General features: G+C 39.8%; 1 long non-coding RNA gene across 4 annotated transcripts in view; it reads left to right on the plus strand.

The window, feature by feature from the left end:
- The window catches only part of LOC147148621 (uncharacterized), a 148,699-nt gene that overhangs the window by 35,181 nt on the left and 85,747 nt on the right, over positions 1–27,771 (plus strand). Inside the window, exon 3 of one of the 4 annotated variants that reach the window (XR_015086631.1) lies at positions 19,103–19,230. The exons of the other annotated variants lie outside the window; for them this stretch is intronic. This is a non-coding gene — a long non-coding RNA (uncharacterized LOC147148621). Of the gene's footprint in view, positions 1–19,102; positions 19,231–27,771 lie in introns of those variants that run through there. 4 annotated transcript variants of the gene reach the window in all.

Here is a 27,771-nt window from a genome sequence, read left to right on the forward strand (position 1 = left end):
GAGACCAAGAGAGAGAGAGAGACCAAGAGAGAGAGAGAGTGAGAGACAGAGACCGAGAGAGAGAGAGAGAGAGAGAGAGAGAGAGAGACCTCCCTCCCTCACCCTCTCCTCACACACTGACTGGATGCTGCTGTCTCCCCCGTGGGCAAATAGATGCGAGATGACATGCTCGCTGCTTCTGTGCTGAATGTTCACTGAACTTTGTGGCGAGAGGTTGCCACTAAAGAGGGTTCAACCACAGGTTAATAGACACACAAACAGCAAAAGAGAAAAAAAAATGCAGAGCAAGGGATTATTAAATACTGGGATGACTGACAAATCCCTCGATGTTGTTAGCCCACGTGGGCCCCACCCCACCTTCTGATTGAAAATGCACTCGCTGCAACTGATGAATTTGCCTGGTAGAATAATTGCAATTGTTAATTTGAAAGTTAATTTGATCCTTTTTTGAGTCCGTGCATACCTAGAGGGTGGCACACCAATAAAACAATTCTTTGAGTCCGTTATACAGTATATGTGTTTTTCTTATTATTATTATTATTACAGGTATAAAGTCCTATTTTTCTCAAGAGCAAAAGGTACACTTGTCAAAAATAGCATTTTTTTTTTTAGATAATCAAGGCATCTTTTCAAAAATGCAAGGCATAATATTAGAAGAATAAAATTACAGGTTTTAAATGAATTTGCTCAAATAACACTTTCTTCCCTCTTTATAAACCAAATATTACGACGTCGTTTTGGAAATACTTTATTCTTATAAGAATATGACTTTTCTTCCTGACAAAATGTCTATGTTCTTGTAATGATTATGACTTTTTTTTTCTTGGAAAATACAACTGTATTTAAATACCATTGCAATTTATTTTCCCTAAAAATAAATAAATCTGAATTCGTTATAGTTTTACAACAAAATTTCGTTTGGAAATAGGCAACTTTTAGATTTCTCTGGTATTTAGGGGTACACATGGTCATTATGTTTAACTGTCATTAGTATTATGAAGGGGTGCTTGAAAGTTTTTGAGATCTTTCCCTGCCACAAATTATTCCAAAAGATCAGCGTGTGAGGATTTAACACACTTGCTTTTAAAGCCAAATCTCACTGCTTTCTAAAGTACCGTGTCCAATACACTGCCCTCTAGTGGTGGTTTCTACACATTGCTCCAATTTCTATACTGTGACAGGTGAATCTTGTGGCTTTGAAATTAGCATTTTTAGAATGTGAAAGTTTCAAATATGCAGTCATGAAGCTGAATTTCACCAATACTGTAAAACAACACATTTTGTAAGGCTGACAGAAATGAAAATCCTTTTAAGAAGTTTGCTTTCCTCTTTTCTTTATTTTTTTTTTCTTTTTCTTTATGCTAACCAGCACCACACTTAATCAGCTAAGTTGGGGGAAGCCCAAGAGTCAATTTCATAAGGTAAGCAAAGCTGCCTCGAGTTTTATTGTATGCATTGCTCAGCGTTGGCTAACACCCTTCCGGGATTTGCTTCTCTTTTAACCTGGTTCTCAAATTTTGACACTGAGCACCACCCTGAAAAATAATTGACTCTTCGAGTACCGCTATAATGCCCAACACTGAAATACTGACTTCAAAATCAAAACCTGACAGGGGTTGTATTTATAAAAAAAAAAAAAAAATAAAATATAAAAAAAGTTAATATTACAGGGGGAAAAAAAAAATAATTTTAAAATATTAAAAACAAAAACTAAATTCTAAATTTACATGAAAAAACTCAAATCGTATATAAAAGAAGTCATAATTTTAATAGGGGCAAAAAACTAATGTTGACTAATGGGGAAAAAAAACAACACCCTAACCCAAGCTAATATGTTTATAGCGGCTCCACCTGCTGAGGAATCTAAGGACTTTTAATATCTGTAAAGACATTTTAACAGTGGTTTACCGCTCACTCACTCAATCCATTCTTACATTGAACATTTCATCCTGGTATAACCTGCTCACCACCAAACATAAAACCAGACTTTCCCGAATAATAAGTCAGGCCATCAAAATATGCGGTCCACTACAAACCCCCGTCTGAACTCTATAACCGCTCGGTGATCAGGAAGGCCACTCTGATCACAGAAGACCCCCTCCACCATTCATCGCAACTACTGCCATCAGACGGAAGGTATAAAATTCCACTGGCCCGGAAAAATATTTTCAAGAACTCATTCATTCCCTCTGCCACAACCATTCTGAACACTTTGAAATAGATCATTGCACGTTTTTTTTTCGTTTGTAATGTGTCTTAATGGGAATGTGTTTGTTTGTGTTTTCACTATTCTATTCTATTCTATATTTAGAGGAAAAGAAAAAATATCCCGGTTTAAAGATGGAACACTACAGGAAATGTAAAATAAATAGATCAATAAAATAAATAATTGAGGGGTTTGGGGGAAATTTAATCAAACATTAAAGTTGTTATATTACATGGAAAACATTTGTCAAAAAATGCTTTACAGAAATAAAGTCAAAATATTATAAGAAATGTTGGAGAAAAAAAACAAGTAATGATTCAATTAAAATGTTTTGCGCAGATAAGGTAACTAAAATGAACATATACCTAGATAAAAGTTAAAAAATAAAAAGGTCTTTAAATACAAATGTATTTACCTTTAAAGTTAAACATTGCTGAAGTGTGCTTGGGCAGTGATTCAATTGTGTACCACTAGAGGAGCCTGAGTACCACTAGTGGTGCCACATTTTGAAAACTACTGATTAAAAATAATAAACACAAAAATAACACAAGTGATGTAGCTTAAAAAAAAAACTCTTTACCAGCATCCACAGAAATAATGTCAATATTTTTGAACAGATGTTGATGATAAAGTCAAGTGAAAATACTCGTGAGTGTTCCAAAATTTGACGTTTTACGTCAATCTGTAGGCGAACTGGATCGTGACATTGCTCTTCTGCTTATATTTGCTGCATGCGCCATACGCACAGATCAGTACACTAACTGACTGAAAGTGTAATTTGAGTGTTTGTTGAAGTGTTGCCGTCACGAGTACTCCAGGCTTTTACTGTCTTCTTTCAGGAAAAAAAAAAGCCATGCTCAAAATCTTTTTCCAGGGAGAGATTGCCTTCCTCCTCTTTCATCGTGTTTGTGATGTTGTTTATGTTTTTCCTCCCATTTTCCTGCAACAGCTTTTATAAATCATGTCCTTGATGGGCAAACTCTGACAAATATTTTCTGTGACTGCAGGAGGCCTCAACAACAATGGAGCCATTCACCACAATTGTTGTTGGTTTTTTTTAACGTGTGTGTGTGTTGTTTGGCCACTCAAAAGGTTCAGGGCTTTTCACTCAGAATTGCTTTTGTGATTCCCCAGAACAGAACACAATGGGTCAAATATTTCGATGATGACTCTGGAAAGTTGAAATCAAGGGTTAAGGGCGCTCACACTCGAATGAGTGTGACTTAAGGTGAGTGGAAGCAAGGCGATTTCAAGGAAATGCAGCAAAAATAACCAAACTCTTTTTTTTTTTCCTTATTGGCATGTGCAAGCGTTGTAGAACAACCTTCATTTACTAACACATTTCTGCTTTTCTCACCGGAGAAGTGTTTCATGCGCTGCTGACACGTTTCGACACTTTTGTCTCATTTCACAATGAGAGTGCAGCATTAAAAAGGAGAGTATGGCAGAAAGTTCATTTCTTTCAGTAGCTCAGTTCAAAATGTGAAACTCATCCATTCTCACATGACCCAAAAAATACTTTTCAGAAGGCTGTAATCGTTCAAATAAAAAAAGAAATCATGAAATACTTCACTCTGTAGTGAACCAAAAAAAATGTGCCATTTTTCCAATTGAACCACTGAAATATTTTTTTTAGCACAATTCTCATTTATTGAGATGCACCTGTATGAACACAAATAAATATATTAGTAAAACACAGAATTTTCCAAGCATTTTAATTGCATTTTTAATCCTAATAACGCATGGAAAAAAATACTAAAATGAAGACGAAATGTCACTTTTTCCCGTCAAAACACCTACGCTGGATGTCAGCGGATCCTTTAAACGTCTTGAAAAATGAATTAATCATTGGTAAAAATAAATAAATTAAATTGAAACATAACTATATATTTACTAATATCATGTCATAAATTACTTAAAGGATACATATCTCAAACATTTATCTTACATTTAGTTTACATTTGCTGAATGAATGAAAAGAAAATGGATAGGGTAGGGTTGGGTGATGTGGGGTCACCTGAGGGGCTGAAGGCCAGCCAGGCAGGCCGGCCACCTTACTGGGAGTCAAATCAGAGGCGCTCACTTGGCACCTCATGCCTGACTGGCCCATGACCCGCAGGGGCGACACCCATGTCTGGGTCATGTACAGTCCTTTGACCTACTTAGCCACTGACGAGCGTGCGACATTTTCCCACATCTTTCTTGTAGAGCAGTGCTGATTTTCACGTTCAAACTGCCTTTTTGCACAACATTTTTAATTATGTTTTGTATTTACTTTGCATTTAAAATGTACAATTTTGTAAGTTGTGTAAAGGTAACATTTTAATTCCTTTAAGTGAATTAATTATACTTATTATAAGCCCTCCAGGAGTGCGTAGACTTTTTGAAGGCCACATTTTGACCCTTTAGGACTGCGAATTTCTCGTGCCTACCTGATGAGCTGTTAGGAAATGGCATATTTCTGTACCTTGAACATCAAGTCTTCAACCAACATCCAATTACCTCCGTTCCGACATGCATTGGGTCATGTTTTTGAAGTAGCTGCTGAACCTGGAATCAAACCACATGTGCGCGCTCACATGAGGCGCTACTCATGAGAGCTGACATGTGATCTCTGGCGGGTACAAAGGCGCACGCAGCGAGAAAAGTGGCGAAAGGGCCACTTGGAGCACATCAGCTGCTTCCCTTGTTGTCACCCTCTTCATTGCAGCCCGCCAGGCACCGCACTTCGAGTCCAGTGCACTGCACCATCCCCCAACCTCCTTGTGTCCCCGCTATTGGCCTTTACACTTCAATGTCACTCCTCAGCTCCCTTGGAATAAAATCATTGAATATACATCAGTGCTTTTCAAACTTTTTGGAGTCAAAGCACATTTCTTTCATTGAAAAAAATCCCACGACACACCACCAGCTGAAATTGTGAAAAAAAAATCTTATTTTAACAATGTAAGTGTTATATTGTTTATATAAGCATTGAAGAATGACGTCATATTATGTCTTGAATATGAATTAAATAAACACAAAGAAAAAAGTGTTTTATAATGTTTCATTTTGATACTTACTCAGTGTGAAACATGGGCCTGTTTGGATAAACATGCGTCACTAATTCGCTTGTCTCTAAACAAAGACAATTAGCTACCTGCTGCTGCTGCTGCCGCCACCTGCTGGTATGAAAGAGTACTACAATGTAGTAAAGACATGATTACGCTGCCAGGCGCTAGACCGCACAGGCACACAAATTGGATCGTTTCCCACGGCACACCTGACAATATCTCACACATTGGTGTGCCGCGGCACAGAGTTTGAAAAGCTAATATACATAACCAGATTCAGATTCTGTGACTTGAGAAATGACTACATGGCATAGGCCAGTGGTTCCCAATTTTTTTTTACACCAAGTACCACCTCCAAAATGTATCACCACAATGACAACATAAAATTTCATTATAAAAAATGAAGAGGTTTCATTTCATTTTTTTATAATCCGTTGTAACATTATCTATGGTTTTAACATTAACACTACACTTAAATACAGGGGGAAAAACTGCACTTAAATAGGCAAGGCAAGACAGCTTTATTTATATAGTGCATTTCATACACAAGGTAACTTAATGTGCTTCACATAATTAAATGTACAACATTTACATTGCATTTACAAAAGGGTTAAAGACATTCAAAAGCAAAGTCAAGAAATAAAAGTAGCTTACTAAAATTCCTAACAGAACATACAGTGCAAGAGGATGATTTTAGAGAACATTATTTTAAAAATGCTTTGGAAGACCTTAATCATAGGTCTGGGGGAAAAAAAAAAACCCTGTCCTAACCTGGATTTTAAAAGCATTTACACTTGGGGCTAACATTGGGGCATTTCTGTTGGCATCTTATTCACATACACATAAATGCTCCAGAGTGGGCCCGTGGAAAGAAGCTCAACTCAAGTTTGTTTGTTTACTTACTTTACATATGACATCATGGTAAAAAAAAACTTCTTGTGACATGATGATGTACCATGAGATTTTTGTCATGTCAAATTCTGCTTTGACTACACCACACAAAGAAGCAGTTAGCATGAGAACAACATGGCTGACAGGTGTTAGGTGGTCGTGTGGGTTTACAAAAAAGGAGAATCTTTTTAGCTTAATATGTTTGGACACGTCGAGTGTGGTGTGTACTCGCGCGACGTCTATTAGCTCATGCGACAAGCGGCAAAGTGCGTCGTTTGAGTCTGTTACTGCGGCAAAGCGCCTCGTTACCCCCGTTGCGGCGTGCTGTGCAGCTTGACCAATTACTTTTGACGCTGAGAGGATGTGACATTTGTAGGCTCTGCACTCCGCAGTGGCTGCACACGTTATAAGATGCATCGTGCCTTTTTTTTCCCCTCCCGGCAAATAATTCATACGGTGCTTCAACCCCTGGGTTGACTCTTTGAACTTAAAGGTATACGCTCCTTTAAACATAGGCACATATTATGGCGAAATTTGTTCCCTCAACGTGAGAACATTTATGAGGAAGAAAGAGGGTTTGATGGCACTCAGTAACCCTCTCACCACATGGGTTACTGTTTACATTCACGCATGACATTTATTGACCACTAAAGTACAAAAACATGCATAGAAACGTCCTACATGCACGTAATTGCGACTGAGAAAGTTCCACAATTATTGCAAAAAGCTTTTCTTATCTGGCTATATTTTCTACTGTAACAAATCTCAGGTCTTCGCATACAGTACAGTACTGTACGAGATGAATATGCACTGTAAAAAAACACAACTTTAGCCACCTTAACCCCAAGTTTTTAGGGCCAAAAGAGTAATTGAAGTTATTGACATTTATGGTAACAATGTTAGCATAACAAAGCAAGCAATTGTTTGCTCCAAAATAATTTGCTGAGTTAGTTGTACTTTTATCTTTATGTTGGGTGGGGGGTGGGGGGGAACAAGGAACAACTAATTAAACGTATTTCTTTGTTGTAAAATGCGGGTTAAGACTACAGAAATCTGAGAATATTTACAACATCTGAGAATATTTACAGTTGAGAGCCTGAAATTCAGAGAAATTGGACAATATGAAAATAAACAAGGTCACTAAATGATTAATTATCAAAAATTATTATCGATTTTGATAATTGAATAGTTGTCGATTAATCGTTCCATCTCTACTTATGTATAGTACCACATATGTACATTGTATGACTTGAAAAGAAATGATTGAAATGTACCATTAAGGGAAATGTATTTTAATTGATGCTATGTGATGTGCCTGTAGCTGTATTTAAGGGCAACATGGACTCCCTATCAGTGAGGCATGTCGTTCATGGTCACGTGTAGGCTGACACCGTGGAGCATATAAAATCAGACGTGGGTCATCAGAGGCTGATTATTTAAGCCTCCTTCCCTCTACTGAGTACACGTTACCTCTGTGGCAATTTGTCAAACACAAACACTTGCACGCTCCAGGAATCAAGTGCCCCCTGGTGGTGATGTAATGGAGCAGAAAAATAGATTTTGATTGTTGCGCGCCAGCCGCCGGCGCTCACGCATCAGTTTGATTAATTTGCATAAGAAGGAAACAGCCTGTCAACAAGTCGTTTGTGGTGGGCCTCAAATGATGATTTTGTTGGTTTACTTCCAAAAGCTCAATGTAGCCAATGAGAAACAATGCTGAGGCATCCCGTCCATCCATTTCTTTTTCATAGCTCGTGTCCTCATTAAGGGTATTTTTTATGAGTGCAGGGGGATACACCCTGGACTGGTTACCAGGGCTGAAATTTGAATTGAATATTTTTAACTTTCTTTTCTTTTCAAACTTTTCAGGAGATGCCACTAAGTGACTTTGGGTTGTGTTGGGCCTAGCGCAGCCCTTCTCAAATAGCAAGGGGGCCCCCCAAGGAGGTAGGGTGTGTGATCCCAGGGAACATATATACATATTTTTTTTTGCCGTACGAGAATAAAGTGTAGTTGCACAGCCATTACATTAGGTGGCAATGGCGCCTTCCTTGTTAGAGTGTACGCCGGCGTTTTTTTCCCCCTCCTGGGGTGTGTACCAGAAAATAATTGAGAAGCACTGGACTAGAGATAAGGCTTAAACTGACCAAATTAAATGGCTAAAATTAAAATTGAAAAAACAGTTTTGTTAACAAAATTCAATGAAAATGAAAGTGCTTTTAAAAAATGAAAATTACCTGAAACTGCTGTACACTTTACGTTTATAATACAAAGTAAAATGAACTATAATTATAGAGAAAATTACCGTTTTTATCTTTCTCAATGAAGTTAAGTTAAAAAAACAAAATGAAACAAAAAATAGACCTCTCGACTGTGACGCTTTTTCCTAAAAAGCGTAATCAAAAAAACTGTCGATGTCCCTCAGTTCAAATTGATGCAAAGTCCCAGCCTGAATGAGTAATCACTATCACTGTGCGCACACAAAAGAAACACACAAACAAGGGACAGGAGTGTCCGGCCAGATGTTTTTTTGACTTTGTGATTATGTCGGGAGGTCAGCGTATGAAAGGAAGCCAGAGCGGCCATTTAATCCCATCAGCAGAAACTGCATTCCCGTAATGAGAAATGAATAACGCGAGCATGCCCTCAGATTAAACAAAACAGTTAGTACCATTAGATCGTTTTCATTGCTGGCATTAGGGCAGCAGATCAGTTTTTTCCCCCTCGCGTAATCCAACAAAGTAGGTCAGTGTCTATTGAGTATTAGTGCTGTGGCTGTGATCCTGTTGTTTCAGCTTCAGGACATGGAATTAACCCTGGTGCTGGCTAAACTGGATAGGGCAGAGGTCACTGGTAGGGTAGCCCGAGGGAGGGAAGGGGGTGTGGGTGGGGGCTGACGTAACTTCAGGCACCGTTGGATATCTGAGGCCCAGCTACTCTTTGCTTCTTCCCATCAGCTAAATGCCGTCTTAATGCTCTTCCCCGACACTCATTTCTACTAAATCTCCATTCTATAAATTGTATTTTATTTATAGACAACTACACAGGGGATTACATCCCCGTGATGACTCCATGCTTTTGCTTGCTAGTCAAAAGTAAAGTGGACTTTAAGGCTAATTTCATTTAACTAGAATGGCCATCCATGCTAATTTGAATAGATTCATTACCATTCATGCATCCTTTTCTAAGAAGTTAAGGAAATGTGTAGAAGACAATGTGTCTGCATTTGTCTAAATAGCCTGAATCAGTGGTTCTCTGAGTTGCTGGTGGGGTAGTGGTACACTCGCCTTAGTTGCGTGGGATCAGTTCCCGCTCAGTGGCGGTGTCTGTGTCTGTGTCTGCACTGTGACTGGCTGGCGAACAGTTCAGGGTGAGTCCGCCTTTCGCCCGTAATCGGCTGCGATAGGCTCCAGCACCTCCCCGTAACACTGTACAGGGTAGACAGTGTTGCGGATCTCAAACCAGGGACCAGTTGGAAGAATAAAATTGTATTTCTGAAACTCACTTGTTAAAAAAAATGACTTCCTCTCATCACTGCACTGGGAAATTACAACTTGGGGGTTATGAATTTTAAGATTATGACTATTGGTAGGGGGTTATTGATAAGAATTCTCCCCCTGTAGGGGTTTGTGGACTCAAACAGTTTGAGAACACTGGCCAAGATCCACTAATGGAAAAAAAAGAATCCCACTTTTTAAAGTGGAAGTCAACCCAAACATATTTTTTCAAGAATATGGTATATGCAGTCCCACTAGTTGAAACGAGGCATTCTGATTAATATTATGTTTGTGGAATATGAGTCAAGCAGTAAAATCTAGCCATCTCAGGGGCGGCCATTTTGTCATTTGCTGTTGACTGAAAATGACATCACAGTTGCTCAGGGCTCAGATAGTGACCAATCATGGCTCAGCTTCAGAAAACAGGTGAGCTGTGATTGGTCGTTATCTGAGCCCTCATCTACTGCTGGGCCAATGTTGAGGATAGCTGTGGTTACCATGAAGCTTTGGGGTGGAGCGACTTGTTCAGCCATGTGAAGCTGTATATCTTTAAAGGCCTAAATAGACCAATACGACACAGGCCAACTAGGACCGACGCTTGTCTTAAAGTACCTTCTGCGGATGCTTGAGATGTAATACCCCTCCATACCATCGGGGGCGGTAGTCACTATTCCTCATGGTTAGAAAAAGTCAACCGGAGAGCTAATGGCAGGGGGGGCGGGTTATAAAAACATAAACAATGCATTCAGCAATTTTTTTCGCTCACAATGAACTCCCACGCGAAGTAAACCCTCACGTTCTTGACACAGCATCGTAAAATACTTACATAGTCAACCCTCGCTCTTGTACTTGTAAGAAGATTAAGGCAGCAAAGGCGTGCTCACTGTTTTTCCGCATTTGTCACTTCCCGTTGGTGCTTCGAGCGCTTGACAGCCAATCAGAGTGACCAAATGTCATGACTTCCGACGCCGATTGAACATACTGAAACGCCCACCAGACGCTTCCCGACGGGGTTCGATGTTACAACGGTGTTCGCTACATCAGTCAGACGACGCAATCCCTAGCCCTGACGCTTACTGATGTCGGATTGGTGTTTCTAGGCCTTTAAGACCTTGCGTTCGCTCTTAGACCTTCAGACCCCTTTCGGTGGTCGAGTGCAGGCTTTTTGTGTTTTTCCAAAACCCGGCGCCAAAAACCTTCTCGCTCACTGCTGCTTTTTTTCAAATACATGATTTCTTGTTTTCACTTTCTTGCTTTTATTTTGAGACTTTTAACTTCGTAGTCTATGCTTTGTCATTTTATGGTTTTGCTTTTGTCTTTTCATTTGTCCCACTTTTGTTTAGGTTTTAGCTTAACTTTCATCTTTTCATCTAATCCTGTTTTTAATCATTCTTTCTGTCAGTACAGCCCTATGGATTTGCCTTGTGTAGAATGTTGCCGTACAAATAAACTCGCCTGGCTTTGCCTTGCTTACACTAAAGGACAAGTGTAATTTGGTCAAGGGTGATGAGGTGGTGCTTCCACAAGTGAAAATACAATCCAAACCTTGGAGTATTTTTTTAAGACTGTAAAACAACGCCCTATATGCCATCTTGTCATGTTTCTATTGCGTGATCACTTTTTTTTTTTGTGCTTCCAATACATTTCATGCAGAGAAAACACAAGTTCTCCCAGCTGAGTGATTCCGTCCTCAGCTGGCCAGCAGAGTAATCAGCGAGCAGCAGGCCCGTTTAAGATCAATGTCCTAAATAACCACACCCAACGTGATGATGTGTGGGGGGGAAGTCGCAGATCATGGCGGATTAGTGCATCTTATGCGCTTTGGCAGTTGAAGCCTCCACGCGTCTCTTCTTTGCGGGCGCGCACACACAACACACCAACAGTGCTTGTTTGGCACGGCTGCCCTCCTAATGTGGAAGCGTCTATATTGTGACAGATCAAAAGCGAGTGGCAGGAGAACACATCACAACTGCTGTCATGTAATTGAAAGAAAGACAGGACAGTCAGACCGTGAACATTCTAAACTATGCTGTTGGCCCAGAGAGTCCCCACCCAAAAAAGTCAAGTTGCTTTAATGTCATTTTTAAAGAGGAAAAACAAAATGTAGTGTTAAGTCATTCTCCTTACCTGATACACGGGGTGAGGGATGATGCCAAAAGGTTACACGAACGATGACAAAATGTGATGAGTTTATAACTGGAACTTATTTCCTAAGTAGTAGACGTGTCTCTGTCCTGGGTTTCTAATTACCAGAAGAAAACAACACACACTTCAAACTTCCAAGAAGAAGAAGGAGAAGACGAAGACATGTTTGTTCTATCAGAAAAAGACACAGGCCCCATTGGGGAAAAATGTTTGGCTTTTTTGTTTTGCATGTCAAATAGTTTCAGTGATGGTGAGATGAAGCCTCATGAAGCATCGAACCACTGAAGTCAATTGGTTCTCGAAAGGATTCATTTCGCAAAGCTTCACCGCGCACACAAAACCAACTCGGGTCTGGAATGTATCCCCCTGCAATAAATAGGGGTTCAGTGTACATTCATATGCAATAAGAACTTCACTACATCTGTAAGATGAAGTACTTGCCAAGTGTTTGATTTTGACCTGGGAAAGGGCGCTTGTGATAATATAGCAATGACGTAGGCGCTTACTCACTGTGATATAGGACTGCTAACATCCAACTACTACTGCTGCTGTGATAATGGATAAGTCCCACCGGGCTTGCACTCATCCAATCGCGTAACAAACGTCCAAGCCGGCAGTGATGCCAGCGAAGGAATGTTTGACGCCATTAGAAGTGACAGCAGCTGCTCTCTGTGTCCTCGTGCACTAGTGATTCCCACACGGTGACCTGCCTCCTCCTCCTCCTACCCCCCCAGCCAGTCCTTAAAGTGCCAGGTCACTTTTACTGCTATCGGATCCCTCTCGAGCCCCTTGTACTTTCATTAAACGATTTGATGTTTGAAACATGATAACATTCAGAGAGAATGTTTCCTGTACAGCATGTGGATGCAGGTATAAATGTATCCGAGTGAATCTCTGGCAAGTGTGTGTTGTGTAGTAAACACAACCTAAATATAGGACTGTTTCACACGTTTACCTCATAAGCCCCAGACAGTGAGGAGGCATACGAGAAGGCAAACAGAGGGCCGAGGAGACTGGAGGTTCAACCGTAAGGAGAGAGAGGGAGTGTTAAAACGGTGAGTAAAGAGCATGCAGAGGTTGATGTCATACAGGGTCAAAAACAGGATAAACATGGCGAAATACCTTTTCCAAATATCACTTTTTAAGCATTTAAACTAGTGCTGTCAAAAGATTAATCGTATTTTTCAACTACATTTTTTACGAAGCTTTGAACCGTTATTTACTTGAGTAAAATCTAGGAATGAATGTGGAAAAAAGTATATTTCAATTCACGGACTGTTCTAATAGCTTTCTTTGATCCTTGAATACGATTCTTTTCCTGTAAAATACAACAGTTGAACGATACAACAAATATGGTATTTGAATTTGGCTGTGCAAAGTGTGCAGATTATTTTGGATTTCTCCAATGAGCCGTCAAGTAACTTTTTTATGTAAAACTACGTAAAAGTCCGTTTTACGCTTTCACCGATCGGCTTAAAATTAGGTGGACATGTCTATTGTAACAGGACACCAAAAAGTCTCAAAGAACCTTGCCTAGAGTTGAAGAGGAAGTCAGCTGTTTTTGTTTGAAACATCATTTGAAGGATTTGCCCTGAAAAAAATAACTAAAGAAACTTTGCTTCTGACAACAGTTTGACAGATAAACGTGGAATTCTTTGTGTGTGTATCATAACAGGACAGACTGAAAAGTCGCAAGAACCTATACCTACAGGAGCAAAGGCGGGTATTCTGTCAGGGTGACGGACCGATCAGTCACTGACGGATGCCCGTTTTGCTGACGATTGACGAATGATGGGACACCTTTTAATATAGATTAATTGACGAATGACCGTAGTGGGGTTTCATCCGTCAGTGTAATCGTCTTTTAACTGCATTCGTCAGTGATGGTCCGTCAGTCCGTCACTGGCAGACGCCCGTTCTCCCAACGTTTTTTGGGGGTGCCGACTGACAGACCAACGGGCTTCTGATGACTGACGGACATAAATGACGGACTGACTGATGGATTGACGATTATGATTCATTTCGTCAGGAAAAAAGACTGCTGACGAATGATGGATGGGTACCCTGCCCGCTGATGGATGAGGGATGACGGACCATCAAAATTTAGTGCCATCTGAGCAGGAAGTTGGCTATTTTAGTTTGAATCATCTCCGAGTTGCCATGAATAAGGAAATGAGAAGAATTTAGCCTCTAGCAACACTTTCACAGATCAACACAAAACTAGGTAGACATGTCTATCAAAACAGCACACAAAAGTCTCATGGAATTAATTGAACAGGAATCCTGCCACTTTGGTTTAAAGCATCATTAGAAGGGTTTGTCATGAAAAAGAAAACATCAGTTTTATCAACAGAAAATTGGGTGGAAATGTATACAATGACGGCGGCACGGCGGTCGACTGGTTAGCACGTCAGCCTCACAGTTCAGAGGTCGTGCGTTCGATCCCGGCTACGGCCTCTCTGTGTGGAGTTTGCATGTTCTCCCCGTGCCTGTGTGGATTTTCTCCGGGTAGTCCGGTTTCCTCCATTACTCCAAAAACATGCATGGTAAGTTGATTGGACACTCTAAATTGCCCCTAGGTGTGATTGTGAGTGTAAATGTTTGTTTGTCTCTGTGTGTCCTGTGATTGGCTGGCAACCAATTCAGGGTGTCCCCCGCCTACTCCCCGAAGACAGCTGAGATAGGCTCCAGCACGCCCGCGATCCTTGTGAGGATAAGCGGTATAGATAATGGATGGATGGATGGATGTCTACCATGACGAAAATTCTCAAGGACGTAAGCCTGAAATTAAACAGGAAGTTATTGGCCATTTTGGCCTGAAGTAGGTAGCGTGAAGGTCCTTATCAATCGCAACGCCCATACATTATAGACAAGCATTCACAACTATGGACATTTTAGAGTTTTGAATAAACTTAATGTTTTTGGAAAGTGGGAGAATACACATACTCCACACAGGTGGGCATAAGCCATAACCTCAGAACTGTGAGGAAGAAGGGATAACCACTAAGTCACTGCACTGCTCAATTATGATATTAATTTAAGAAATTAGTTGCACTATAATCTGGACTGAATTTTGACTAGAAAGGTTTGTGTAAACCTCTTAAACTACACAAATGTATGGGGGGGGGGACTCGGACACAGACGCCTGTTTAAAAATAGAGGCTCACCGGCCTATACAGGGGTAATATTTTTTCCCTCCGGAAGAAAGGCTAATGACGGACAATGGAAGGGTACCCACACTGCAGATGCATGATGAAGGATGGATGAAGACGGATGCTCAATTTTTTGTAAAATGCCCACCTGTGCTCGTAACCCCACTCTTTCCAAAAATAAAAATAGAAATGTAAAACTTTTTTGGTGAAAAACTGTCTTTGAATTCAAAGCAACTTCATTTCAACTTAGTGAGCCGGAGGAACTCATGATTCTCTCTTTGGTGCATATCGCGACCTGTTAAACATCAGTCAATGCATTCGTGGTCGCATTTCCGTCTTTGGTCAGCAAAACTGGTGTCTGTCAATGATGGACTGAGAGGTCCGTTTGGACTTAACCAGGTTAGTGATGATAACAGACAGACGTAAATCCATTTCCGTCTGTGCTTAGTCAGTCTTTTAAAGTTTCCCGTCTATCGTCTAACGTCAGAAAAACGGGTGTCCGTCAATGACGGACAGAGGGACTGACATACATATCCAAAAACAAAATTACTTTTCATTATTCTCTTTTCTTTTTGGGCGGGAAATATTCCAATTTCTTAAGATGGTGAATTTTGACTTTTTGTTAGCTATAAGCTGAAATCGTAAAAATGGTCTCTCGCTTTGTGTGTAATAACGCTTCTTTAACTGAGCGACTGAAACAAATTAAGTTTACCACCATGTTCTAATTTATCGATGCACCTGTGCATGAAAACTGACATATCAACCAATCATTTCTTTAACTGCATCAGCACCTACAATATGAATTTATAAAATTAATTATATCTATGTTGCATGCATGTGCCTTTGCAGTCTTTTTTTCAATATTTACTATACTGTATTTTTAATTAATAAATATGTATGCAGAGTCATGTGTTATGTTACAATATCATCATGTTACTTCTCAAAATGTCTGTCATATTTATGATCGCTCAAACACATTTTAGGTGTAAAATAACAATGTAGAAATGTAATCTAGTGTATAGATAGGTCACTCACTGCTTTGTATGCAAAAGGCAGTTTAATAGTGATGTTGGGTATATGAGCGTAGCAGATCGTCTCCATCCTGCAGAGGGCAGTGAAGACACACGGTACAGTGTAAAAGTGGCACTCAGTCCTGTTCAGAGCCGTGTCCGGCTGTATGTGCTCAAGTGTGTAGAGCAGAGACACACTACACTACAGCTCACGTATACATCTCCAAAGGCATGTGTAATCCATCAACGCTTTTATGGAGCCGCTGACCTTCTTGCGTACACTTAATGACACGATAACCCGACATTGGTGATGTTAAGTTTTGCTTCATTTTATGCCCATTTATAAATAGTTGCGGCTGTCCGTTATTTAGACTATTGGCGTTTTAAGAAAATCAGTCAATCAAAAGGAAGAAGATCGGGACATCTGCTTATATTCCTGTCTAAAATGAACAAGAGAGGCCGATTTAATACTACGTTATAGGTAAACAATAACAGAATGCACATAGGCTAAAGGCCTGAAATTGAACAGGAAGTCCACTATTTTTCTTTGAAGTTTCTCTATGAGGATTTGCCATGGAGGAAGAAACCTTAAAAAAAAGCCTCTTAGACGGGTTTCACTCATCAATGTGAAATTGGGTGGACATTTCTAGCATCACAGCATGCACAAAAAAAGTCATGGAACAATGATAGAAGTTGACCAGGAAATCAACCGATTTGGTATTCAAGAAACCATTTTGAAGTGAATTCCGGGGCTTATGCTTTGACAAAAAAACGGCTAAGGAATTAATCCAAATGAGCGCTTATCTGGGATGATGTTAAATTGCCATGCTTTTTTTTAACCTACACCATATAATGTGGACAAAGCATGACGTCAAATTTTGAGGATTTGCCATGAATAAGGGAACCCAAGACCAGTTTAATCAATGCAGAAGTGGTATATCTCGCATAACAGGATGCACAATTATTTTGCAATTGAACAGGAAGTCAGCCATTTTGATTTGAAGCAGCTATTTGGGTCAATTCTAGAGCTTTGATGAATCCTACTAGGAAATGTATCCAAATGAGCCCCAACTGGAAGCAAGTATCCTACACAGATGAGTAGCGTTAAATTTCCAACCTAATGTTGACAAAGCATGGCATCAAAGTTTGATGATTATTTTGAACATTTGCCATAGAATAGGGAGAACTTGGAAAATTTAGTCCCCAACACCAGTTTCACCAATTAAAATGGGTTGATGTTGTCTGTCATAACAGGACACACGAAATAGTGTCGTGGACCCATGTCTGATAATGAATAGGAAGCCTGCAATTTTGCTTTCAAACAGCCAGTTTGGAATGATTTAAAGGGCTTATACTTCAACAAGCAGCGACTAGGGACCCACACCATCGTCCGAAATGTTTTAAACTTTTCAGAATATCCTTTGACTGAAAATTTAAGTAGAATGAGCCGGTGTGTTCTTGTGACTACATAAAATTAATCAATCGTAAACTTTTGTGATTTGGTCCTGCTGAAATGGGACATTTCCTTTCATTTGTTTTATAAAAAAAAAAAGGTTTTTCAATGCTACAAGCAATTGCATGAAAGTAGTTGTTTTAGACAGTAAAGCACAATATACTTAGTTTTTTCTGGGTAAGGGCGCACACAAGACACTTCTTTGGGCAATCATCACATTATGATCCATTTTATCTTTTGATCTAACCCTGATTTATCTTCTATTTTATTAAAATGGATAAGGCTACTGCTCACTGTTGTTTACCATTATGAACATTTTGGGGGGGAGAGATAGCAGGCAAGACTGGGTCACGGTGGCAATCTTCCAAACAGCTTTTAAACGCCGCTTGGCCATTGATAAACAACCACGCCTGTAATTAATATTGTACATTCGCGGTAAAAGGCAGTCTGCATAATTACTCTAGTGTCTCCCTTTGGAAAATATGCACATTCAGTGATATTATAAAGCGGACCAGTATATCATATAAAGTCATAAATAATGCGGCAGTAGAATTAATTAATTATATACACATACACACAGCCTCTTCATTTTCCTCATGCTATACTTTGCATTTAACTATGTCAGCAATTATTGATGCACTCTTTAAGCAATGACTGTTTACATGTCTCTTTAATGCAACCATTTTTTGATGGTACTCTATGACAGTACAGTTTAACTTTAGGGGAGTACTGTTGTCTGGATGGATTTACTGGGTGGATTATAGTAGACGTTGGAGATAAAACATACACTAGGGTAATGATTATCATGACCCACACAATTATTGGTGTTATTACTATGTTGGAAACACTTTCACACATGTACTTTTCTTTGGTCCGAATTTTAAAATGCTTATTAGACGCAAGAATGTGAGCCATCATCATCATCAGCATCATCATCATCATATAGTAACATTTTGTAATATTTATGAATTAAGGGTTAGGTTTCTGAAATGTCTAGCTGTAAATTACTTTTATATTGTAGGTCAAAATTAAAAACAAGAAATAGAAATATTTTAAAAACTGATGTGATAAAGCCTAAATGTGAAAAATGTTCGTGATTTTTAATCAACCCTTGTACAATCTGGCAGGACAGTTTAAATAAATGTTTGCAAAAAAATATGTCTTAATCACAGGAAGTTACGATAGTTAATTAGCTAGCTGCAGGACACATCGTTTTATGATTTTGCATTGACCCGGATTGATAAAAAATTTAAGTATGGGGAACATTAACAATCAATTTGTCCATTAGTTAATTTCAAGGGTGTACTTGACTGCAAAAAGAAACAATATATTGTATTACTTTTAGATAAGTCAGGTCATGTTTATTACCACAATGATAATAAGTCTTAAACATGAAATACATTAAATTAAACATCCGTTAGCTAAGGCTAGGTTCACACTGCAGGTCTTAATGCTCAATTCGGACTTTTGCCGAAATCCGATTTATTATTTTTTGGGGTGAAAGCGTTCACATTACACATCAAATGCAAGCTGTCTGTCTGGTGTGTGTGAACATATGCATCCCCAAAGTGACCCGCATACGCAAAATAAGAGATGATGTCACTCGCAACGGGGTGTTTACGGAAGTAAACGTGTTCCATCATGTAGCGGGCCAAGGTGCCATGGACTTATCTTTGTATTATCTTGTATCTACAGAGGAGCCATTCGGGAGGAAGAAGAAATACAGTATTTTGGGGAAATGAGGCGAGGCTCATTTCACGGAGACTTCAATAAAGATGACGTCACGTCATTACCGTTACGTGGCTATGACAATCACCAAAAATGTCCACTTTATGCTTCATGTTCCAAGTGGGATTAAATCAAAGGTAAATATATAGCCAACACCGTTACTCAAAACAACTTTGCAGATTCATGGAGAATCAAAATAGTCAATATCCCTCCCAAACAGTCTGTGTCCCCGTCTGCACGGAGCGCATGATGACATCTAGGTCGGATATATGCGACCTTGCTGTTCAGACTGCGGTCACATAGCAACAAATTCTATACGTATCCGATCTCGCACCACATATGAAAGTGACTCAGGTCGGATTTCAAAAAATTAGAATTGAGCCGTTTGGCCGTAAGAAAAAAAAATCCAATACAGACCGCATACGGGCAAAAAAAATATGACATGGGTCGCATTTCCCTGCGGTGTGAACCTAGCCTAAAGCTTACTGATTCTTGTCAACTTAAGCCTAATGACAATTTAGCAAGTGTAAACGCAACTGAAGTTATGTAATGCTATGGACTAGCCTCTGTGTTAACGCGGCTAGCCTGGTACACTCACTCTATTTTTGTCCCTCGCTGAATGTTCTGCACTTCTGTTTCCACCCCTGAATCCTATTTTCATATAATAAAGCATCCTACCCTGATAAATTACAGCCGAGTTCTCCACTTTAACTCAGTTGCTTTCATTAATCAATCATCATGTTTCTGTGCAAATAACATAATTTTTAAACGGCAATCAATTAGTTTGAGGTAAATCTACATAAAGTTATGTATATACAGGAATCGGCATGATAACGGCATGAAAAATGACTACAAACAAATTATATAAGATCTTTGGATCAAAGTCTTATTCTTATTGAAAGAATACAACAACAACAAAAAACGTTGTTTTCATGTCTGACACCCATCTTGCATCCCCCCGAATATTCCCTTTGTTCCATGATAATTATGCTTTCAGATGAGTGAACCATGTTGATGTTGTTTTTAAGCTTGGAGACATCCTAATAACAACATACTGTACTCTAAATGAGACCCAATCAGATGAATGTCGTGACCGTTTGCAACCATCTTTGTAGTGCTCATCCTCGCGTCTGTTTTTCTTCTCTCTCCTTTATTTTCTGTGAGTGTGAGGGTGTGTGTGTGTGTGTGTGTGTGCGCGCGAGAGATGTTGTCTTTGATGGCTGCTCAACAAAGAGAGGGCTGTCTTCGGCTGTAACCTTTCTGCACCAGAATCTGGAACATGACACATGTCAGGCTGTGATAAATGGTGCAGAGTCTCAGTAATTTCACCAGGAATGCCCTTGAGATGCCCAAAACCCCAATCGCAAATGGTATTGTTGAATTAAACCATAAAAAGAAATCCTCCCCACCCTTGACATGATAGCGACCGTGCACTGGAAATGAAGGATGTTGTTCTTTTGTTGTTGTTGTTGTTGTTGTTGTTCTGTTGTATTACTTGCACTATTTTGTCTCTTGTGTTTATGCCTTGTAGCCTTGCTTTTACAGGCACTTGAAGGTTGTGTTGGATGTGTAATTAGATGTATACCGTGCTGATTAATGCCCCTGAAATCCACAAGATGAAGAGTAACTACTATATTTTTCAGTAGTAAATTCTTATTGTGGCGGATGCTGCATGCTAAACTAGCAAGAGTTCCATTTGGATTCAAATCTTCCACTTCTAACATTGAAAAAAAACATATTTTGGCCAAAGGTCAAATCCTGGTTGGTTATTGAACCTTATTGTTGCTGTCGTGGCAACTAATATGTGACATGTTACGGCTTACAGTGTGGCATGGGATTCTAGTTAAGGTAAGCCACTTTAAACTAAAAAGAAAAACCTTTTCATCGTTAGAAGCGGAAGTTTTGAATTTAACCAAATCTCTCTCTCTGACGTCAACACGATTAGGGAACCGAGATTTTGGGTGCCAGTCCAAGCTCAAATAGCTTTAATACAGTAAGTATAAGTGTGATTTATGAACCTCTCTGTTTTAAGCGCTTTGCATCATCTTGTGTCATGTATACGCAATTGCAAACCACATTTTGTGCAGACGTGAATCATTTGTGGATTTTTATTTTTTTATAGAAGGGGTTCACTATACTGCGAAACCCCGTTGAATAAAATCATTGCTTAAATGCGTGATATAACGAGCAATAAACTGCGATGTAATGGGTGAAGGATGTAGTGCAGTAATTCATGTAGGTCTTTTTTTTGGTATAATAACATGAGATTAAGACATTGGAGTCAGTTTGCAACTGCATTGAATAAGTATGTGCAACTTTTTCTTAGACACAAGGTGTAGGAGCACCGAGGTAATCTTATTAGGACAAATGGGCACTCGGTTTCGCAAGTATGCATTTAAAGTGGAGAATCTAATGACTATGCAATTAGGCTTAAACAAAATAGATGATGGCCGCTGACAAATAGTATAGACGTAACTCCCCACGGAGGGTCTGAAAAATCACACAATGCAGAATTAGAGTCCCTGGGAGTCTCTCGCTGCGTCTCGTTGTGAGCGCTGATTTAGCTGGCAATTAATCCACAAAAGTAGAAAAAAAAAAACTGTGGCTAAACTACGCTGTGCTGGAAAAAAAAAAAAGTTGGAATCTTAATTAGGAGCGATGTGTTAGAGAAGCAATGAGGCCCCTTCGCCCCCCGTTGCTGTTTCAATCCATAATGGCACAAGGACATCACATGCTTTTTGCTGTCATCTGCGGAGTGCAACCAGGGGCCCCAAGGCTCCTGGGTGTGGGGTGGGGCGGTCGGTGTAGGTCATCCTCATTGTCCATAACTTGAGCTTCCTCACTATTGTTATAGCAGAACATATAGAAATAAAAAAATGACATTTTAAAATCAATTTTAATTTAATTGATAAATTATATGAATTGATAAACCACATATTTAGAAAAATAAATCATGTTGAATGTCTGTGTTTTTCGCATGACTCATTTTTAAATGTATTATTTCCAATTCATTGAATTGGAAATAATCAATCAAATATTTGACAGAGTAGAATACATGAAATATGTACAATTCTTTATTTGACTAAATACAATAAATAAATGAACCAACTATTTAATTAGATGGATTAATCAACTGATTATTTAATGAAATTAGATAAAACATGTGAAATGTACCTGTATGTATAAAATAGTTCAGTTTACACATTTATTTGAGCTTATAGCCTACTTTTGATTTTAATCAATCAACTACAAGCAATGAACCAATTATTTGCCAAGATAGAGGAATAAAAACACAAAGTTAGAAAATAACTGAAACAGAAGGGCAAAATTGATGCAGCAAATGTTGTGAGGGCCAAATTGAAGGATCGCCAAACTTGGGCCATCACTTTTATTTCTTGCCGATGCTGAGTAGTTCAAGATTTCCAGCACATAGCAAATGCTTTACAGCTTCAAAAGAAACAGCTAATAAATCATCGTATCTAATATGCATAGCTTTGCCCCATGTGCACATCTTTTCTTTCTTTCTTTTTGTATTTGCTGTTTCAGCTTTCGCCTTTGGTCATCGAGGGGTCCCCTGTTTTTGAAAAATAGCCCTGGTTTGACTATGCCTGTTCAGCTGGCTGCCTTCAATTTTATACCTGCAAAGTTTCAATCTTGGGCCTCCCCGCGTCCTTTAACACTCGGTTCCCACACTTGCAGCCTCCCCCGCTGCCGCCGCCTCCCCCACTTTTGCGGGATTACTGGTGGAGACCGCTCTTATGCTGTTATTTTCAACCTTGGCGGACAGGGTGGTGGGTAGGGGGGGCGTTCTTGGCTGTGTATTCTGGAAATACGTCAAAGAAAGGCAAAAAGGCAACAATTTTCTGCTTGAATATCCCTCTGACTAAATCCATTGATCATCCTCGGGCTTCCTGGGAGAGAGGGAGAGAGATGGAGAGGCATGTTTTATCCTCTAATAACTCCTACCTTCACCCCCTCCTGCCTCGCTGTTGTTCTGTTGTTGTTGGTCGCACTTGCGCTCTATTCCTCGGAGAACCAGCGAGATTGAAGTTATTTTATGCTTCAGCTCCCCGGGCCCCAATTTGAAAAGTCCTGTGTGTCACTTTTCACACTCAGCTGCTGTCAGATAGCGGGGAGCGCCGCACACTTCTGTCTTTTTTACCCCGTTCTCCCGGCGAAAGCATCCGGCGTGTGTATACAAAATGGGTCAAAGTAAAATAAGGCATGGTTTGTGTATCTTTGAAAAGATTCCTAAAAGTTTTCTTCTGGGGGAACATAATTCACACCTCTTGATGTATTTTTTTCTAAATAATCTTTTGACCAGACCTGCTGGGGAACCACATCACTGTTGTTTTGGTAACATTTACACATAGAGAAAGTATATTAAGGCCTAGATACACCAATCCGACGTAGGTAAGCGTCAGGGCGTCGGATTGGTGTCCGATTGATGTAACGAACACCGTTGTTTCATCGGACCCCGTCAGGAAGCGTCTGTGGGCCTTGCAGCATGTTGAATTCGCGTCGTAAGTCATGACATTTGGTCACTCTGATTGGCTGCTATTGAATCAGTGCACGCAGCAAGAACAGGAAGTGACAAATGCGGATAAACAGTTAGCACACCTTTGTTGCCTTAAGCCTGGTTCACACGGCAGGATAATCGGCCCGATTTTAGCCCTGAATCCCCCCTCCCGACAATCGTAGGTCTGGGCCGACTCTCGTAATGGCGCCAAAGATAATTTTAGCATATAATTCTGATGTGTGGTGTGCTCAGCCTGATCTCGGCCGCTCGGAAGGACGTCCGACCTCAAATTGGGGATTTTCAAAATGTTGGATTTTTTTTGGCCCAACTTCGCACCGCGTGTGCTGTGCGCAGAGGGCAAACAAGCACGCAGCCGGTTGACAGTGACGTACAGCTAATCAGAAAGCGAGGTGAAGGGGCGTCAAAGTATCGCGGTGGGAATCCAAAATGAAAACAGTCATGGCGCAACGCCCAACGCCCAACGTCTTTTCTTTTTGTGTCACTTTTTTCCACACTTAAAATGTTCACTCCGAAGTCTCGTCTAATCTAGAGGGGTTATGCGAGATTTTCCGTCTGACGTGAGAATATCTGTGAATAAATTTGGTTCGTCTGTGATGTATTGATCTTGCTGTGTGGTTGCACACTCCCCAGGGTACGTTCAAAACTGTAAGACACGTGATTTTTTTCTCATCACGTGTGTGGTCTTTGAGGGATTGGAAGTCAGCCAACAATTTTGCATGGGAGTTCATCGTGGGCAAAAAATATAGCTGAATGCATTGTTTACATTTTTACAATCCGCCTCCAGCCAATAGCGTTCCATTTGACTTTTTCAAACTGAGGAATAGTGACTACCGCCGCCAATGGTATGGAGGGGTATTACATCTCACGCATGCGCAGAAGGTACTTTTATGGTTAGTGGCGCTAACTGTTGCTGCAGTGTGTGCGGTTTTCCAGCGTGACGTGCCGACAGTCGGCCCGATGCCACAGGGGGTAAGCGTTGGTCAAAGTTGGCCAACGTCGGATTGGTCTACCTAGGCCTTTAGAGTCTGGAAGAGGAGGAAAGCCTGGTCCTCTCTCCAAATAGATAAAGTAAAAATGTATTCTCCCTAAACAAACAAACAAACAAAAAAAGTTATTCCCAACCACTGTGCCATGAGAGATGGAGACGTACTGTGGAAAATTATCCAATTTACCTTAATTGGTCTGGTGCTATAGAAAATAGATGTATGCATGGATATTTTTATCAGGGCCTGACCAGTTCATCGGCCGGCCAATTTAATTATCCGATATTGGCTCTTTTAAAAAGCATTTAATAAAAGAAAATATGCTGATTATTTTTGTGTTTTGTTTTTAATACATTAACACATTACAACATAACGGCATTCAAACATTCCTCTCCCCCCGAAAAATGGGTTGATTTTTGTCGATTTTTCTCTGTTTCAAAGTTAAATATTAATGGACAAAGTATTGTAAAACAGTGAAAATGTCTGCCTGTAACTATTATCTTTACTATTGTAAACATTCAGGGACCACAAATAAGTTATTTTGTTTATTATATGTATTTTTTAGAGTCGCTGATGGTGTAGAGGTACACTCGCCTGAGTTATGTGCTGGCAGCGTAGGATCAGTTCCCACTCAGTGACTGTGTCTGTGCGTGTGAGCTGTGACTGGCTGGTGACAAGTTCAGGGTATAGTCCGCCTTTCGCCCATAGTGAGCTGGGTAGGCTCCAGCACTTCCTCATTACCTTGTACAGGATAAGCGGTGTGGAAGATGACATGACACATAGATTTTTATTTAATTAATCACCCGATTAATTGGTTATCAAAATTTTATTTTTCCAAATATCGGCATCAGCCTAAAAAAGCACATACTGGTTGGGCCCTATTCTTTTTTTTTTATTTATTTTTTTTATATATAACATGCACTGCTATTGATCATTATTAAATAAACAGAGCACAATTGTTGTTGTGTGTGTGTGTGAGGGGGGGTGCTTTGTACTATTTCAATTCATTTTAACGGGCAAAATTGATTTAATGTAAGAGAAAATAGAGTCACAAGGTTAGTTATGCAAATAAAATCTGAAATATCCATCCCAAATATTTATAGTCTACCGCAAAATATAAGGCCTCACTGCTCCAATACCTTCGGAATGTATCTATGTATTGGCAAAGTGTCAAAATCTATCCTCCTCCAGTTCATAGTACATGTACGTATGGCCTCCTTCATGTTTTGTCTGGCCTGTTTAGTCATGGTGTCAAGGGGGGCACAGTGGTGGCCATATAATTGTGCTTTAGCAGCGCTGGCACCTTCCAGACTGGACCCTCTTCACCTGCCAGCAACCTCCATCTCTGGCAGACTCAATAAACTGCAGCTAATTGGACGCCGATGACAGACAAGCCGGCCCCAATTTATTGCAGTTTGAAGACAAGCCATTCACCTTGCCTCCATGCTCCCCCTGAGTCATCATGTCGCAGCATCGTTCTCAGACAAGCCCCCCAACCTCCACCCCACCAAAGCTCACATTTGGCATGTGATGTCTCCATTGTGTGATGCAATGGGCACTGGACAACCTATAAACGTAAATATGAATACTTTTGTTTTAGCCTTGCTACTTCGATTGTGTTATTTTAAATGAGTTATTTAAGCGGAGAATGACATTCATGCTGCATTAAGACAGCTTAACGCATAGCCTAGAATATATTTATTGTGGTCATTTTAATCGTAACTCGGTTTGGCTTTAGCTGCTGCAACAAAAGGGCTTTATTTCTCGATTATACATTTGATGATGTTCTGCTTTACAATCTGCTCTAATTATTCATTGGGGCGCTGGCAAGATGTGGGGGTTTGATAATATTCCTCTGATGATTGAAACATCTTTTGGCGGGCCGCAACATGTTAAAGTGTGTGTATCCTTGTGAAAATTGGCATAGTGTATTTTAGGGGTCCTGAATATGACCCTATAAAACTCACTTGGTAGCACCCCTTGATAAGTTAGATAACACAAAATACGAAAAAGTCTCAAGAACCAATGTCTGAACAGGAAGTCTGCCATGGTTGTCAGTCTGGTTTATAGCAGCCATTTCAGTCAAATGAAAGCGTGTACTTTGACAACTCTGACAAGGGAGTTTGACCAAAGGAGTCCCAGTTGAAAGAATTTAGCTGAGAGACGGAAAATGGGAAATTGCCAAACATTTTTGCCTATATGCCATCAAATGTGTGTGCAATATGGCATCCCAATTTGATGATTATCGAGGATTCACCAAAAGGAAACTAAAAATAAATCGATGCTGACAGTGGTGTTTGCCAATCGTGTGCCAATCGTAACAACACGCATAAAAAAATCTCAAGGACCCATATCCGAAATGGAACAGGAATATGGCCATTTTCGTTTGAAATGAGCCATTTTTGTCTGAAGTATTAATTTTAGGGAGAATTCCAGGGCAAACTCCTACGAGCTAAATTAAATCAGCCCCAAATGGAAATGGAAAACCTAGGCCAATGATAAATCGTGACACTTTTTTTTAACTTTATTATATGATGTGGGCATATAGCATGGTGTAAAAAGTTAATAAGAATTCAAAAATGTACAATGAAAAAAAAACTGAATTTAAAAGATGAACGTAAGATACTACATGTATTATATTGTTGACGTTGGCATGTAAACATTATGTCCAAGTCTTGACACTTTTGATATACTCTGCCAAGCACATTAAGTATCTGAAAGTGATAAAGCTTCAATTTGCTACACCATTAGACTAATTACCGTCATAATTAAGCAACTACTTGATTAGAACTAATGGGCACCTAATTACCCAGGAAGAAAGGATCAGGTGGTAATTAATAGAGTCAAGTTGATGTCTTCTGACTTACCAGCGGCCATTACCAAGCATAAGGGACGAGGAAGAAGAAGACTGAGGGCAAACAAAAGAGAATATTCAGTGTTTACCTAGCCCTCTTGTAACTAACACAAACAATGGTTTTCAACACCAGCATGTTGCTAATGAGAGTTAATACAACACGATTACACAGAGTATTTAATTTGTTGTTACTGATAATAAGTGCATTTTTACACTACATTTAACAATGCGTGTGTGTGTGTGTGTGTGTGCTTGTATG

Source organism: Filicampus tigris, chromosome 4 (genome assembly GCF_054856515.1).
Source record: "Filicampus tigris isolate MCC_2025a chromosome 4, RoL_Ftig_1.0, whole genome shotgun sequence".
NCBI classification, from domain to species: domain Eukaryota; kingdom Metazoa; phylum Chordata; class Actinopteri; order Syngnathiformes; family Syngnathidae; genus Filicampus; species Filicampus tigris.